Below are 15,011 nucleotides of genomic sequence, written 5' to 3' on the forward strand. Positions count from 1 at the left end.
TCATGATGAGATTATTGCTCTTAGAAGAAAAGACAGGAGACAGCTTGTTTATTCTCTTTACCATGTAAGTACATAAGAAGACAGTCATCTGCAAACTATAAAGAGGGCTCTCACCAGAACCCAACCACACTGGCATTCTGATCTCAGACTTTCCAGAATTCTCTATTGTTTAAGTCACTCAGTCTATGATATTTTTGTTACAGCAGTCCAACCTAAGATATAAAAAAATCAATCAATGAAATATACTACATTAATCCAACAGCTTTCATGATAAAAACACTCAACAAACTAGGCATAGAAGGGAACTTCTTCAGTATGACAAAGGGCATCTATGAAAAACTCACAGCTAGCATCATATTCAATTTTGAAAGACTGAAAAACTTCCCCTTTATATCCTCCTAAAACCAAAAACAAGCCAAGATCTACAGATTTAATGCAACCCACTTATCAGAATCCCAACAGTATTATTATTATTATTATTATTATTATTATTGCAGAAACAAAAAATTCCATCTTAAAATCCATATGGAATTTCAATGGATCTCAAATAGCCAAAACAATTTTGAAAAAGAACAAAGCTGGAGGTCTCACACTACCTGATTTCAAAACTTATCACAAAGCTATAGTAATCAAAATAGCATGGTACCTGCATAAAGACAGATATATAGACCAAAGGAAGAGAATAGAGAGCCCAGTTATAAACACATGCATGAAAAGCCAAATGATTTTCAACAAGGTCATCATAAACATTCAGTGGGGAAAGGACAATCTTTTTAACAAATGGTACTGGAAAAAGTGGATAGCCATATGCAAAATTTAAAACTACAAATAAAACAAAAAACAAAAATTAACTCATAACTTGATTAAAAGATGGACAAAGGACTTGAGCAAACATTTCTCTAAGAAAGCTATACAAATGGCCAATAAGCTTTTGAAAAGATGCTCAACATCACTAATCATTGGGGAAATATAAATCAAAACCATAATAAAATATCGCCTTTCACCTATTATAATACCATGGCTGCTATCAAAACAATAACAACACAAAATAACAAGTGTTAGCAAGGATGTGGAGAAATTGGAACCCTATACACTACTGATGAGAATGTAAAATGGTGCAGTCTCTATAGAAATCAGTATGGCAGTTCCTCAAAAAATTAAAAGTAGAATTACCATAGGTCATGCTTTAAAAAGTGATTTAAAAAAGAGAAAGAATTGCCATAAGATCCTGCCATACCACTTCTGAGTATAGACTGAAGGAATAGAATAGAGAGCCCAGTTATAAACCAATGCCAAATGATTTTCAACATGGTCATCAAAAACACTGGGAAAGGACAATCTTTTAACAAATGGTACTGGAAAAAGTAGATAGCCATATGCAAAATACAAAACTAAAAAAAATATGTCTAAAAATTAACTCACAACATTATTAAAAGATGGACAAAGGACACTTACATTCAACATTGTACTGGAAATCCAAAAGAATTGAAAGCAGGGTCTCAAAGAGATATTTGTATACCCATGTTCATAGCGTATTATTCACAACAGTTAAAAGGAGGAAAAAACTGAAATGTCCATTCACAGATGAATGAATAAACAAAATGTGGTATATACATACAATGAAATATCATTAGTTCTTAGAAAGGAGGTAAATTCTTACACACAGTACAATACTGAGGAAGCTTGAAGACATTATGCTAAGTGAAATAAGCCAATCACAATAAGACAAATACTGTATGATTTCACTTACAGGAGGTATCAAGAGAAGTCAAACTCATAGAAACAGAAAGTAAAATAGTGGTTGCCAGAGACAGAGGGAGGAAGAAATGGAGTGTTATTATTCAATAAGTACAGAGTTTCACAGGATGAAAAAGTTCTGGAGATTGGCTGCATACAATATAAATATACTTAACGCTACTATGGAATTGTACACTTAAAAATAATTAATATGATTAAAACAGAAAACAAACAAAAAATAAGATGAAGATGACTGCTTTGGATACTTATATTTAATGTTGTACTGGAAATTCTAGTCAAAGCAATTAGGCAGGAAAATAAACAAAAGGTGTCAAAATTGGAGGGGAAGAAGTAAAATTATTTCTCTTTGTAGATGACAGTATCTTATACATAGAAAATCCTAAAGAATCCACAAAAAAACTATTACAACTAGGAAACATTCAGCAAAGTCATAGGACACAAGACCAACACTAAAAAATTACTTGTATACTAATACAATGAGCTATCAAACTGGAAATTAAGAAAACAATTTCGCTTACAATAGCATCTAAAATAATAATACACTTAATAAATTTAAGCAAGGATATGCAACACTGGTACATGGGAAAACACAAAATATTGACAAATATTATTAAAGAAGACCTAAATAATAAATGGGAAAACATCTTATGGTTCATGGATTGTAAGATTTAATATTAAGATGACAATATTCCCCAAAGTGATCTACAGATGCAATGCAATCCTTATCAAAAATCCAACAGATTTTTTTGCAGAAATAGAAAAGGTAACCTAAAAGTCATATAGATTCTAAGGAACCCTGCTGTGGAAACAGTTTGGTGGTTCCACAATAATTTAAATGTAGAATTATATAATTTAGCAATTTCACTCCTAGTTATATACCCAAAACACTTGAAAATATGTACTCAAAGAAATACTAGCACATAAAAGTTCACAGAAGCACTAGCCAAACATGAAATGGCCCCCAACATCCTTCAACTAATGAATATGTAAACAAAAGGTGGTATATAATATACAGTATTCTTCAGTCATAAGAGGGATGAAGTACTGATACACAGCATAAATGGGCCTTGAAACATTATAAGTGAAAGATCAGACATAAAAGGCCATAAATTTTATGATTCCATTTATATTCCATAGTCACAGTAGGCAAATCCATAAGGACAGAAAGCAGATTATCAGTTGATCAGGGCTGAGAGAAGGGGTAAAAAGGGATTAACTCCTTATTAAGTTACACAACTGCTTACTGAGGGTAGGTGTTTCCTTCTTGTGTGATGAAAATATTCTGGAAGTAAATGCTGGTTATGGTTGCATAACACTGTGAATGTACCACATGTCACTGAATTCTACACTTTAAAATGGTTAAATTATAAATTTCATGTGATGTATATTTTGCAACAATTTTTTAAAAAGTGGAATCCCTTTACAGATTTTATAAAGATTCAGATTCTGCTCAGTTCCCAGAGCTGTCACAAAGCCTGCCACCACCCCTGATCACCCCAATCTACCAGGACTGTTTATCAACCATGATTCCTAATGCTGGCACAATACATTTGAATTATTTAATCACATACTTTCTCTTGCCCTCTTCCCCTGGATTGGACAAGAATTATTATACCATTTCTTAATGGTTCACAATATCACCTAATAAAGCCTACCAAAAAACTGGTTTATGTTCCGTTTTCACAACTCAATAAGATCATAGGATTTGCACTTAGCTATATGGTATCTTTGCCATACTATTGATCTACTCTGTATCAGAAGTCAGCAACATTTTCTGTAAAGAGTCATACAGTAAATATAGCTTGTGGGCCATATAGTTTCTGTTGTAACCACTCAACTTTGCCCTTGTAATGTAAAAGCACCCATAAACAATAAATAAATGAATGACTATGGCTGTGTCCCAATAAACCTTTATAGACACTGAAGTCTGAATTTCATACAAATTTCACATCACAAAATACTACTCTTGATTTTTTTTCTTAACCACCTAAAAAGGTAAAAACCATCCTTAGGTGGTGGCCACAAAAACACAGGCAGCAGGCTGCATGTGACCCTGGACTATAACCTGACCTCTCCTTTGTATTTTCCCTGATGTTATTTCTACTATTTCATATGAATGTGTAGATATTTTTTAAACCTTACATATTCCCTTTTAGGCAAAATTGTGAAAAAACAAACAACTTACCTGGGAAGTGATCATTTTCCACTACTGTTGGAAAAATGCAGAACACTAGGAGTATGGTATAGCTGAGAAAGAAGGAAAGATCATGAGAAATGTCACCTGCTTAAAAAAATCCATATTGCAGCTGGCAAAACACCTCTGAATGGGAGGTACGTAATAATTTCATTAAAAAAAAGAAACGTAATGCTTTATGGCCCAGTCTTTTTTGGAAGGAAAAAGAATTTGCCTAACTTGGCTTCATGTTCTCAGAAGTATATTTTGGGCAAGGCGCGGTGGGCTCACGCCTGTAATCCTAGCACTCTGGGAGGCTGAGGTGGGCGGATCGTTTGAGCTCAGGAGCTTGAGACCAGCCTGAGCAAGAGCGAGACCCCATCTCTACTAAAAATAGAAAGAAATTATAGGGACAGCTAAAATACGTATGGAAAAATTAGCCGGGCATGGTGGCGCATGCCTGTAGTCCCAGCTACATGGGAGGCTGAGGCAGAAGGATCACTTGAGCCCAGGAGTTTGAGGTTGCTGTGAGCTAGGCTGACGCCATGGCACTCTAGCCCCGGCAACAGAGTGAGACTCTGTCTCAAAAAAAAAAAGTATATTTTGATTTAAAAAAGCAAACTGTTTTTGACTTATCTGTTGTAAATGCAGAAAACACCTGCCTGGTTCTTCAAGAGACTCAATGTATGCTCTTGACCATGCCACAACAAAATGTGTCACTGTAATTTGCTACTTAACTAACATTTTAGGCTCATTTCCTGCCCACTCCACTGCTCATCTTTTAAATAAAAATGAAATAGATGACTTAAAGACCAACTCTGATTCTGTAGATGAACAAATAGGATGCATCGATATATCTCTAGTTGTGCTGTATGTATGAGTAGCTCAGCATCTAGAAAGAGCAAGTAAGGAATAAAGGTATGGAGGACATAGTCTCCTCCTCTTGGCTTATAAGTTCTTCCTTCCATGTGATTCCTTTATTAACTCCCCAAGAAGTATTTTTTTCCCTTCCTTCTGCCTTGCCGTCCTCTCCCACCACATCTTACATCTCTCCTGAGATTTGGCACATTTCCACCGTCTCCTAGGCTGTCTATCGGAGAGTCTGGATGTGGCACTGGTTCTGGGCAGGAGAACCCCAAGTTGCTTTTGCTTGAGCAAACCTAATCTTTGCTTTTCCTATCTCTGCTTTGGATCTCAGCTAAGGTCTCAGACCAACTGACTGAGTGTCCTCCTAGGAGTGATGCCCCAGCTCCTGGAACCACCCCACCCTCCCTTTCTTACCTCACAAGTGCTGTCTTGTTCCAAGAAAGCTGGACTTGAGCCTTTTAGTTAGAATCCTCATCCAAGGTCATCTTGGATCTTCTCGGCACGTGAATCACAAGCCAGACCTTCTGGAAATGCAAACTAACACTATGGGGACACAGGCAAGGCTGGACAACGTCCTCATTTACGTGCCTGGTCCACCGGTTCTGTAGAAACAAGAAACAAATCCCCAATCCAAGCCACGCTGACTTCAAAATTATTTCCCTGAGGCGTTAAGTCACGAAGCTGTTAACTGCGGTGAGAGACGCAGACCCGGGCTTCAGAGAATGGGGTGTGGAATGTAAGCTCGTTCCTTCCCCTGCCCCGTTCGCCACCGCGGATGTTTTCGGTCACCTGCCCTAGCCTCCGGTTCACAGTTAAACGGGGGTGCGGCACGGATCACAGGTGGCTGGGAGGAGTATGCCAGATCCTGAGTGGAAAAATCATGGTTCTCCCTTGAGAAAGAGAGAAGCGAGTGTCTACTGAGCGCGTGCAGCCGGTTTCCGCGCGGTCCTGCCCAGGCCTCCGACGACCCTTCGCCTCAGACACCGCATCGCTCTGTCAGGCGCTGCGAGCTGCGGGCTCTCATCAGTGGCGCAAAAACCCAGGCAGGATTCAAACCGAGGTCTGGCGGCAAAGCCGCTCCTGCTCACCTGGCCCCCGCCCCCTGCCCCGCCGGGTCACCGACCCACCCCCACCGCGGCTCTCCGGGGCTCAAGCCCCATGTCCTGCTGCGGGACGACTGCGCTAGTTGCCAGAGCTGCAGGTAGTCTCCTCGTGACGCCACGGTGGGAAGAAAAAAAACAAACTCCGACGGGGCGCGACGTACATGCGCAGAAGGCCCAGGCGGCTCCCTCGGCCGGCGCCAGAAAGCGCACACCACATTTTCCCTAAGCCTTTGGCGCTCGCTCGCTTGGAAAGGTTCTGAGGTTTCCGGCTCGTTGGGTAAATTGCCTGATTTAACAACTAGGGTACTGCAATTATACTAATAGTTATTTATCTCAAATAAATTATAAGTATGTATATTACATACGTCTATCTTTTCCGTTGACAAGATGACGCCCAGATGTGGGGCTCAGAGAAGACTCAGGACCTCCAAAGGACTAGCCAGAACTTGGCGCATGTCCCCATTTGGGCACCCCCCCACACACCGACTCTAAGCTTCTCCTTAGGTGTAACTGGTAAGTCCTCCTGAGCTCTGGACCTCCCATTCTTGGTTGATGGCCCTGCTTTACATTGGCTCTTTTCCTAGGAGTTTGTTTTGGGATCCTAATTTTGATTTGGAGGTACATTCTAATGGGTCTTCTCCAGTGCCTCTTCCTCCGGTAATTAATCTCAGTTGGCTTTTCTGTGCATTTGAGAAAGAAGAAACCAAACTGTCTTGTTTGTAGATAAATGAAAGACTGACTTGCTCAGCCTCAAAGACAAAGGACATTTTACTCCTCCCAGCTGAAAGGCATCTCTGGGGTGACCAGAACCTGAGTGGGGGTTGCCTGTGGTGATTGCCTGAGGTGCGAGTAGCACCCACAATGAAATTAATTAAAAGAAGGCTTGCCCAAGAAACACATATAAAAGTTGATCACTCAGTGTTCTGAGCCGTCTTGGAGAGGTAGTAGACCCCCAAAGAGAGAAACTGAGACACATAAGAGGGTGGGGTCCAAAGGGTGGGTGTGACTCAGTGCTAACACACTGTGGAGCCCCTCCCCCCATCAGCACACTAATCCACTACACTAAACAGTCAACTACAGTTTGGTGGCTTCTTTTAAAAATAAATGGGAAATAAATCCTTTAAAAATGAGGAAAGACAAAGAGAGCACCCCTCTTTGGGCACCCCAGTTAGTTTATGGTGCCTCTACTCGCAAGTATTTGTGTAATTGGAAAGGCTCAAAGGCATGCTGGGTTTTCTAGGACTCCAGCTGGTTATGGCCAATTCTTGTGCACAAATTTTTACTGAAGGGGAAATTACATCAAGGAAAATTCAGAGCTTGAACAGTAAAGCTACTACTAAAGAGTTAAAACGTCAAAGTCTCAATCAATCTCTCTATCTCTCTTTTCTGCCTACTCTAAACCTGCTAACTTTTTCTACTGATGTTGAGATAAACTCATTGTTTGTGGTATCACCAATTGAAGGCTACCTGAAGATCTTGCAGCTAGTGCTAGCTAAAAGGTAAACATTGAAAACTCATTTTAAACTGAAGAAAAAAAAGAGAGAGGTTTTTTAAAAATAAAACTGCCATGAAAACTGCTTTACCCAAAACTTTGATCCGCAAGCATAATTAGGTTATCTATCAGGGCAATGAAAGTTTAGCCATGTGAACAAATTCCAGTTTTGTCAGAAAAAAATTGGGATCCAGTTGGCTTTTACAAACTGGTGAGTTTGTATTATTACCTCATGTCTAGAGTTCTGAGGTAAAAATCTATTGGAACTTTGTGTGTGTGTGAGTGTATATGTTTAGATATGTTTTGTATATGTTCATGTATTATATGTTTGCACTTACATGGTTCTGGACTGGCTTATAAATAAGGGAGTCCTCATTAATTAAACAAACCCAAATGCTTTTCTGGTTCATGTGATTTTCATAAATAAGCTGAGTTATTTTAAAAAAGTATTATTGGTAAAGTAAGAATAAAAATATTTTCAAATTGTCAGCATACATTTTTTGCCTGGTTTTGCTGGACATTTTTATGTTCTTAAGATGTTAGGGTTTCACACAAAGGTTATAAAACTATAAACCCAGCCAAAGACAAAATGATCTGTGTTTGTATGATTTCTGATAAATAAGGTAAATTTAATATTGTTGGTTTAATGAAAAGAGCAAAATCTCCTGATTTATCAACAAAACTGCCTGTGTGTCTAACTTTAATCTTCTTAATTAGGTAGAAATGTAGACATGCCTAAATAAAAAAATAAGTGTCAGTAAATAAGAATAAATAAATATCAAGTAAATAGAGCATAAAAACAGAAACTTATTTTCAAAGGTTTATGAAAATATTTTGGGTTTTGTCTTTTAATTCTAGCTGCAGATACAATTTCTTCCACTGATTTCAATATCTGTGGAAAGGTACACTTAAAACGTGTTTCTAACTCACTCTTTCTATCATCTGATATTAACAGTATTGTTAGGGATTCAAAGCTGTCCTAGAATTGTAGCTAAAAGAACTTAAATTGGAAGCTTTAGCTTTCCCTTGGTCTTGTCCACTCTTTGCTAGTGGGTTTTGTGTACCTTATGTTGCTATAACAAAGTTTTTGCTGAGGAAAGAAAAAAATCCCTAAACTGTTAATTTCTGTACAGTAATTTATTGTAAGATAAAAACTGATTACTAATATCCAAAGAGAATCTCAAAATGGTCTTACTTGTTGGAAATAGTGCATGTACTCAAGTTTACATCCAAGTTGGAAAATGTTTTGGGACTATTTAGATTGTTTTAAAAATAGCTTAATCTTGATCCTCATGTTAAAAAAAAAGTTTCAACTTTGTGTCATTGTTTCAGGTACTAAGGATTAGTGCTAACAGTTTTTTTTTTCCATCCAGTCAAGTGATATCATATTTGTGGGTCTCAGAAAACCATCCTAAAATGGAGGCCTCAGAAGCAAAAGTTCTCTGACCTTCCCTTGTCGTCTGGCCTCTTGTTCCAATTCTTCCCTGAAGCTAGCCATACAAATCAGAATCCCTCTTCTCCAGTGCAGGTAATAAAAACCAGAACCCCTTTTTCTGAAAGCTGTCCATAAAATCTAAAATTATTCTATGTAACAACTCTAGGGATTAATCTTCAAATTTTATTTGTTGAATCACATAATATCATCTTTCATGGCATAACTTGCCTTGTCTATTCTTCAGGATTATGTTGCATCTCTTGATCACAGTGACATTTTAAAATCTTATCCACTGACAATAAAAAGCATTTTTGTCAATTTTTATTTCCTCCTTCTTTAACACTAGGGATAATAATCCCACTTGTTTGTATGCTGGAGAAGCGTTTAGTAGCATCCATGTAAAAGAACCAAACTCTTCAAGAGATGAAATTTATTACAAAAGACAGTCATGACAAATACAATAATGATTGTCCACTTCCAAGTTACAATTCATTTTCCTGTTCATAAGTAATGTTGTACCTTAAAAGTTTTGGCACATATGAAGATTTCATTAATTATTTCTTTAATGTATTCAACAAATTCCGTTAAGCAATGGATTATTTCAATAACACTGTTCTTTCAATTTGTATAATCCTATTGCTAAAGAGATATTGAAAATTTTGAACTAAAAGTAAGTATGCTTCACTTAATTGATTATTTAAAAAGTAATCAAGAATTCTGGACCTTTATTTGAGAATTAAAATATGATTTCAATTCTTTAAATAAACTGAGAACTTTCTCAACTGTGTTAAGAGAGCCAATGGGTATCCTGAATGCAAGGGAAATGAGGATTACTGAATGCCAAAAAATCACAAAAATCCTTTAATAACTCAATTCAATCAGTATAAATCCTGAAGTAAGACAACAATTTTATGGCAATTACGTCAATGACAATAGAAAGAAGGTCAGATTCTCTTTGAACTGCATTGTGAAGAATAAGGGCAGGACAGTGAACACCTTCCATGGAATTATTCATGCTTTGCTTCAACTTGGAGTAAACATGTCTGCACCTATATGCAAATATCCACATTAATCTGCATTTTAGCATAAATTCTTTGAATATAGAAAGATATTTTTAAGTACACAAAATTTTTGAGGGGATTCCTGGGTTCTGCTTCTAGTACCCAACATTTTTAAGTCGGTTTTTCTTGCCTAAAGTCCTCATACTACTCTTCATTGATGCAGAGTCCCATGGGACCCCCATTGGGATGTTGTACTTAGTTTTTCCTTCCAAGTTCAGATTCTCAGTGGGTGAGAACCTGAACAACCAGGTTCTTTTTGGGTGCTCAGAATTTTTTGTCACCATGATTGTGTATTCTGAAATCAATTAATTCAATCATGCATCAGGCTGCTTGAAGATTGGTGGAAGAGGGAACTCAGTAACTGATATCTCTGGTACAGGGGAGAACTGTGATTTAGAAAATGGGAAATATTCTGATAAGTTTTTATTCATGCACTAGGATACTTTTCTCTAGCCTTCCCAATACATTTTTAGAATAAACTGTGGGTATCTTGTTATAAGTTGAGAAGAACAAATCAATGATAATAAAATGTATAGCTAATTAAAAGAGATCTTTACCTTGTCCTCTTTAAGTATCAAGACCAGGCAGAGCTTCAAGTTGTCTAGGAGGAGACTGGAATGGTCATCATTGCCTATGTGTCTTGTCAACTCCTAGGAGTTCCCTTATACTATATAGAGTGCCTTTGTGAATGTAACATTGTATCTAGACAGCAGTTATGTTAAATTCCATAATGTGATATCATCTGCTTGTCACTAGGCAGCTATTCTAACCTGTAAAACCCATAGTAATTGTTTTTCATGCTTATAACTCAGGGATAACAATAATATTGGAGAAAAAAATGAAGGTATTTCCTGTGAATTCAGTTAAAACAGAATACTCAATCTTTTCCTCAGAATAATGCCTTTTACAATTTTATTACTTATGCAGAACATGCTTATTAGGGGAAATATGGTTAATACAGAAAAACAAATGGAAAATTGCAACATATAATTCTAATAACTGGAGACACCAATATGACATTAGGTATATATTTTTTTTCTCAAGGCATCTATAACAGACATTTGTCATTCTTACCGAACACCTAGCATCTGTGTCTGAGGAATTTCCACCTTATGAGGCAGATCCTTCCTCTTATTTTATAAGCAGAAAACCCAAAGCTCTTTTTCAGCTTGCCTTAGAGCTAAGAGCGAGTACATTAGCTTAGGCTACACCAATTTGCTACAGCCACCCTGGGCTTTGGATTGAAAGCTCCTGAAGCAAAGCAGCCCAGACACAGGAGAATCTATTCTAGCACCAGAAGCCAATTTCCAGAGGCAGAAGAAACAGCAGAAATTCTAGCAGCATATCAGGTTGCTGAAAGTTTTGCAAGTAACAGTGAGTGTGCCCATCAGTTCTGGTGGCAGTGTAGCTCCGTTAATGATTGTAGACTGTCGTTTGTGTACAGACAATGACTGTGTAGCCCTAGGTCTGTTCTAGCTCTCAGAAGCTAGTTATCTATTTTATAAAATTAATTTTGACTAAGATTACCTGAATTAGTTTATATTGCTTACAACTAAAAACAATGACTCAATGGATTATTTTTTATTATCTGGTTAGAGTCCTATTTCAACTTGCTTCTGAGTCTGGGGTAAATTCTACCAATGGACTAAGATTTTCTGAAGGAAATATTCATGTCACATTTCAGGGTTTTGTCCATAATAAGAGTAAACAGTCATTAAAAAATTTCAGTTGCATTTGTAAAGAAAGAAACTGATTACTCCACTTTTCCTAAGTTCCTTGTTAAGGTCTGTTCAACCAACTGTTGTGCTTGCTGGTTTGATGATTTGTTTTCCTTTAGGGCTCCTTTAACAATATAGGGTGTTGATACACTCATTAGAGTTTTTCTCCACAAAAATCCCTATTTTTAAAAAATGAGGTTATTGATATGTAATTTATACATGTTTAAAGTGTTGGATCAGTGGTTTTTAACAGATTTACAGAGTTGTGCAGCCAACACAATAATCTAATTTTAGGTCATTATCATCATCCCAAAAAGAAGCCCAGGACCTATTAACAGTTACTACCCTTTCCACTCCTTCCCCTCCCCTCCAGCACAGACAGCTGGGCAACCAGAAATCTACTTTCTTTCTCTGTCAATTTACCTATTCTGTTCATTTCCTATAATTGGATTTATACAGTATGTGGCCTTCCATGGCCAGCTTCTATGACTTAGCATAAAGGTTTTGAGATTCATCTATGTTGTGGCACAAATCAGTTTTAATTTCTTATTATAGATTGCCAAATAATATTTGACTTTATTGAAATTCTATGAATTATATGTTTTCTCATCCATTCATCAGTGGATGGGCATCTGGGTTGTTTCTACTTTTTTTGTCTATTCTGAATAATTCTGTGAACATCTGTGTACAAGTCGTGTGTATATGTATGTTTTCATTTCTCTTGAGTAGATACCTAGGAGTAGAAAATCTTGGGTCCTGTGGTAACTATGTGTTTAACACATTGAGAAATTGCTGAACTGTTTGCCACGGTGGCGGTACTGTTTTATGCTCAATTGAATTCCAATTTACTGACCTTCAATTAATTCAATGTATCCACATTCTTGCCAAACTATGTTATTGTCTTTCCTTTTGATTGTAGCTCTCCTAGGGGATGTGAAGTGGTATCTCCTTGTGGTTTTGATTTGCATTTCCCTAATTGCTCAAATGATTATGGAGCCTGAAAAGTCCCAGGATCTGCTCTCTGCAGGCTGGAAACCCAGCAGAGAAAGTTGTGTACAGCAGTCCCCGCTTTATTTGTGGTTTTGATTTCCATGATTTCTATATATGTGTATTAGTTCCAGTTGGTTCATAGTACTATTTATGTTCTCTATTTCCTTATTGACTGCCTGTGTAGATGTTCTGTCCATTATTGAAGGGAGGGAGTATTGAAGTCTTCAACTATTACTGTGGAAAGCTAGTTCTCTCTTCATTTCTGTCAATTTTGGGGTTCTGTCGTTAAGTGCTTATATAGTTACAATTTTATGTCTTCTTGATGAATTAGGTCTTTAACAGATATATTAAAATACAATGTCCTTCTTTGTCTCCTGTAATAGTTTTTGACTTAAAGTCTATTTTGTCTGTCAGAATAGCTTCCTCAGTTCTCTTTGTGTTACTATATTAAATGAAATATATTCTATCCTGTTTGTTTCCCTGGATCTAAAGTGAGTCTCTTGTGGAAAGCATATAATTCGATCACTGTTTTTCCTATTCATTATGCCAGTCTCTCTGTTTTGGTTGGAGAGTTTAGTGTATTTACATTTAAAGCAATTAATTTAAATGTAAATAATCAAGAAAGGGTTTACTTCTGCCATTTTGCAATTGTTTTATATATATTTTATACCATTTTGGGTCAACAGATGTTAAAAGCCTGAAAGAAAAAAAAGGGTATTTAGATAACCCAAAGATGGATATCTCCAGGAAGCAGCAACATTATATACTTCTGTGATAATAAAAAGGAAGAGTAGATATTGCTAGACTCTGGTAACTGAAAGGAGGGTCCCCAGTGGGCTGGTGTTTGGGCATCTGAGAAGGCACCACAGGCCTTCAGGCGAGGACATGTGGTGTGGTTGGTGATTTTATTGCCAAAGGGAACAGCATAGTTGGTATGGTTACCTGGGAGGGTACATGTAAACCGAGTACTTGGGGTGTTGGGGGAAGACAGTGGTAGGTGTCAATGTTTGATACTGCTGTAACGTTACTGACCAGAGCTGCTCTCCTTCACATTGATTTCCCTTTAGTGACTCCCTCTGGTTACTTTATTGAGAATCAGCTCTAGAGAGGGCATGGGGTGGAAGCCATTGTAATAATCCAGGCAGCAGATGACTGTAAATTGGGCCAGGTTTGTAGCAATTGGTACAGTGTGAAGCAGTAGAACATTGGATGTATTTTAAGAACTTGGAGGATTTCATGATGCTTGGATGTGTGGTGGGCTAGTTCTCTTTTCTTACTTTTATCTTTCCCTCCCTCCTTCCCTCCCTCCCTTCCTTCCTTCCTTCCTCCCTTCCTCCCTTCCTTCCTTCCTTCCTTCCTTCCTTATTTATTTCCATTTTTCTTTCTTTTCTTCCTTCCTCCTGTTATCCTGTCTTTCTATCTCTCTTTTTACCATCTTTCTTCCCCCTTTCTACCATCTTTATTCCCCCTTTCTACTTTCCTACCTTCCTTCTTTCTCATTCTCTCCTTTCTCTCTCTTTCCTTCTTTCTGTCTTTCTATTCTTCCTTACTTCTTTCTTTCTGTGTCTTTCTCTGCTTTCTCTCCCTCTCCTTCCTTCTATCTTTTTCTCCTTCCATCTTTCCATATTCTTTCTTTTTCTCTCTTAATTTCCTTTCTTTTTCTGTTCTTTCCTTCCTTCCTTCCTTCCTTCCTTCCTTCCTTCCTTCCTTCCTTCCTTCCTTCCTTCCTTTCTTTCTTTCTTTCTTTCTTTCTTTCTTTCTTTCTTTCTTTCTTTCTTTCTTTCTTTCTTTCTTTCTTTCTCCTTCCTTCCTTCCTTCCTTCCTTCCTTCCTTCCTTCCTTCCTTCCTTCCATCCTTCCTTCCTTCCTTCTTCTCATTTTCTTTCTTTCTGTCTGTCTTCTCTTTCCCTATTTCTTCTTTCCTTCTGTCTTTCTGTGTTTCCTATCTCCTTCCTTCCTTCCTTTTCCTTTTCCTTTTCCTTTCTCCCCCCCTTCCTGTCTTTTCTTATTTACTGTTTTCTTCTTTCTGACTTTCTCTCTCTGTTTCTCTGTCTCTTTTCTCTCTCTTCTTTTCCTTTCTCTCCCTTTCTCTCTTTCTTTCTGTTTCTGCCTGTCTGTCTCTCGGCTATGTTGTGGTCTATGCAGAGACGGGTTTGGTGGACGATTTCCGTGATCAGGTCGACCCGTCCTTTCTTTGATCCAAGTGCTAGCCAGGCTGGGGCCTGCTTAGCTTCCCAGATCAGACGAGATTGGGCGTGTTCAGGGTGTTGTGGCCCTAGACTGACCCGTCATTTCTCGATGGCTTCCGAGCGGAGTAGGGGGACTGTGTGTGATGCCCTTGAGGGACCTTCTGGACTCTGAAATGATGGGCTCCAGAGGGTTGCCCCATGTTTTGCAGCAGACCTCTGGTAGCTG

Source organism: Lemur catta, chromosome 14, assembly GCF_020740605.2.
Source record: "Lemur catta isolate mLemCat1 chromosome 14, mLemCat1.pri, whole genome shotgun sequence".
NCBI lineage: Eukaryota > Metazoa > Chordata > Mammalia > Primates > Lemuridae > Lemur > Lemur catta.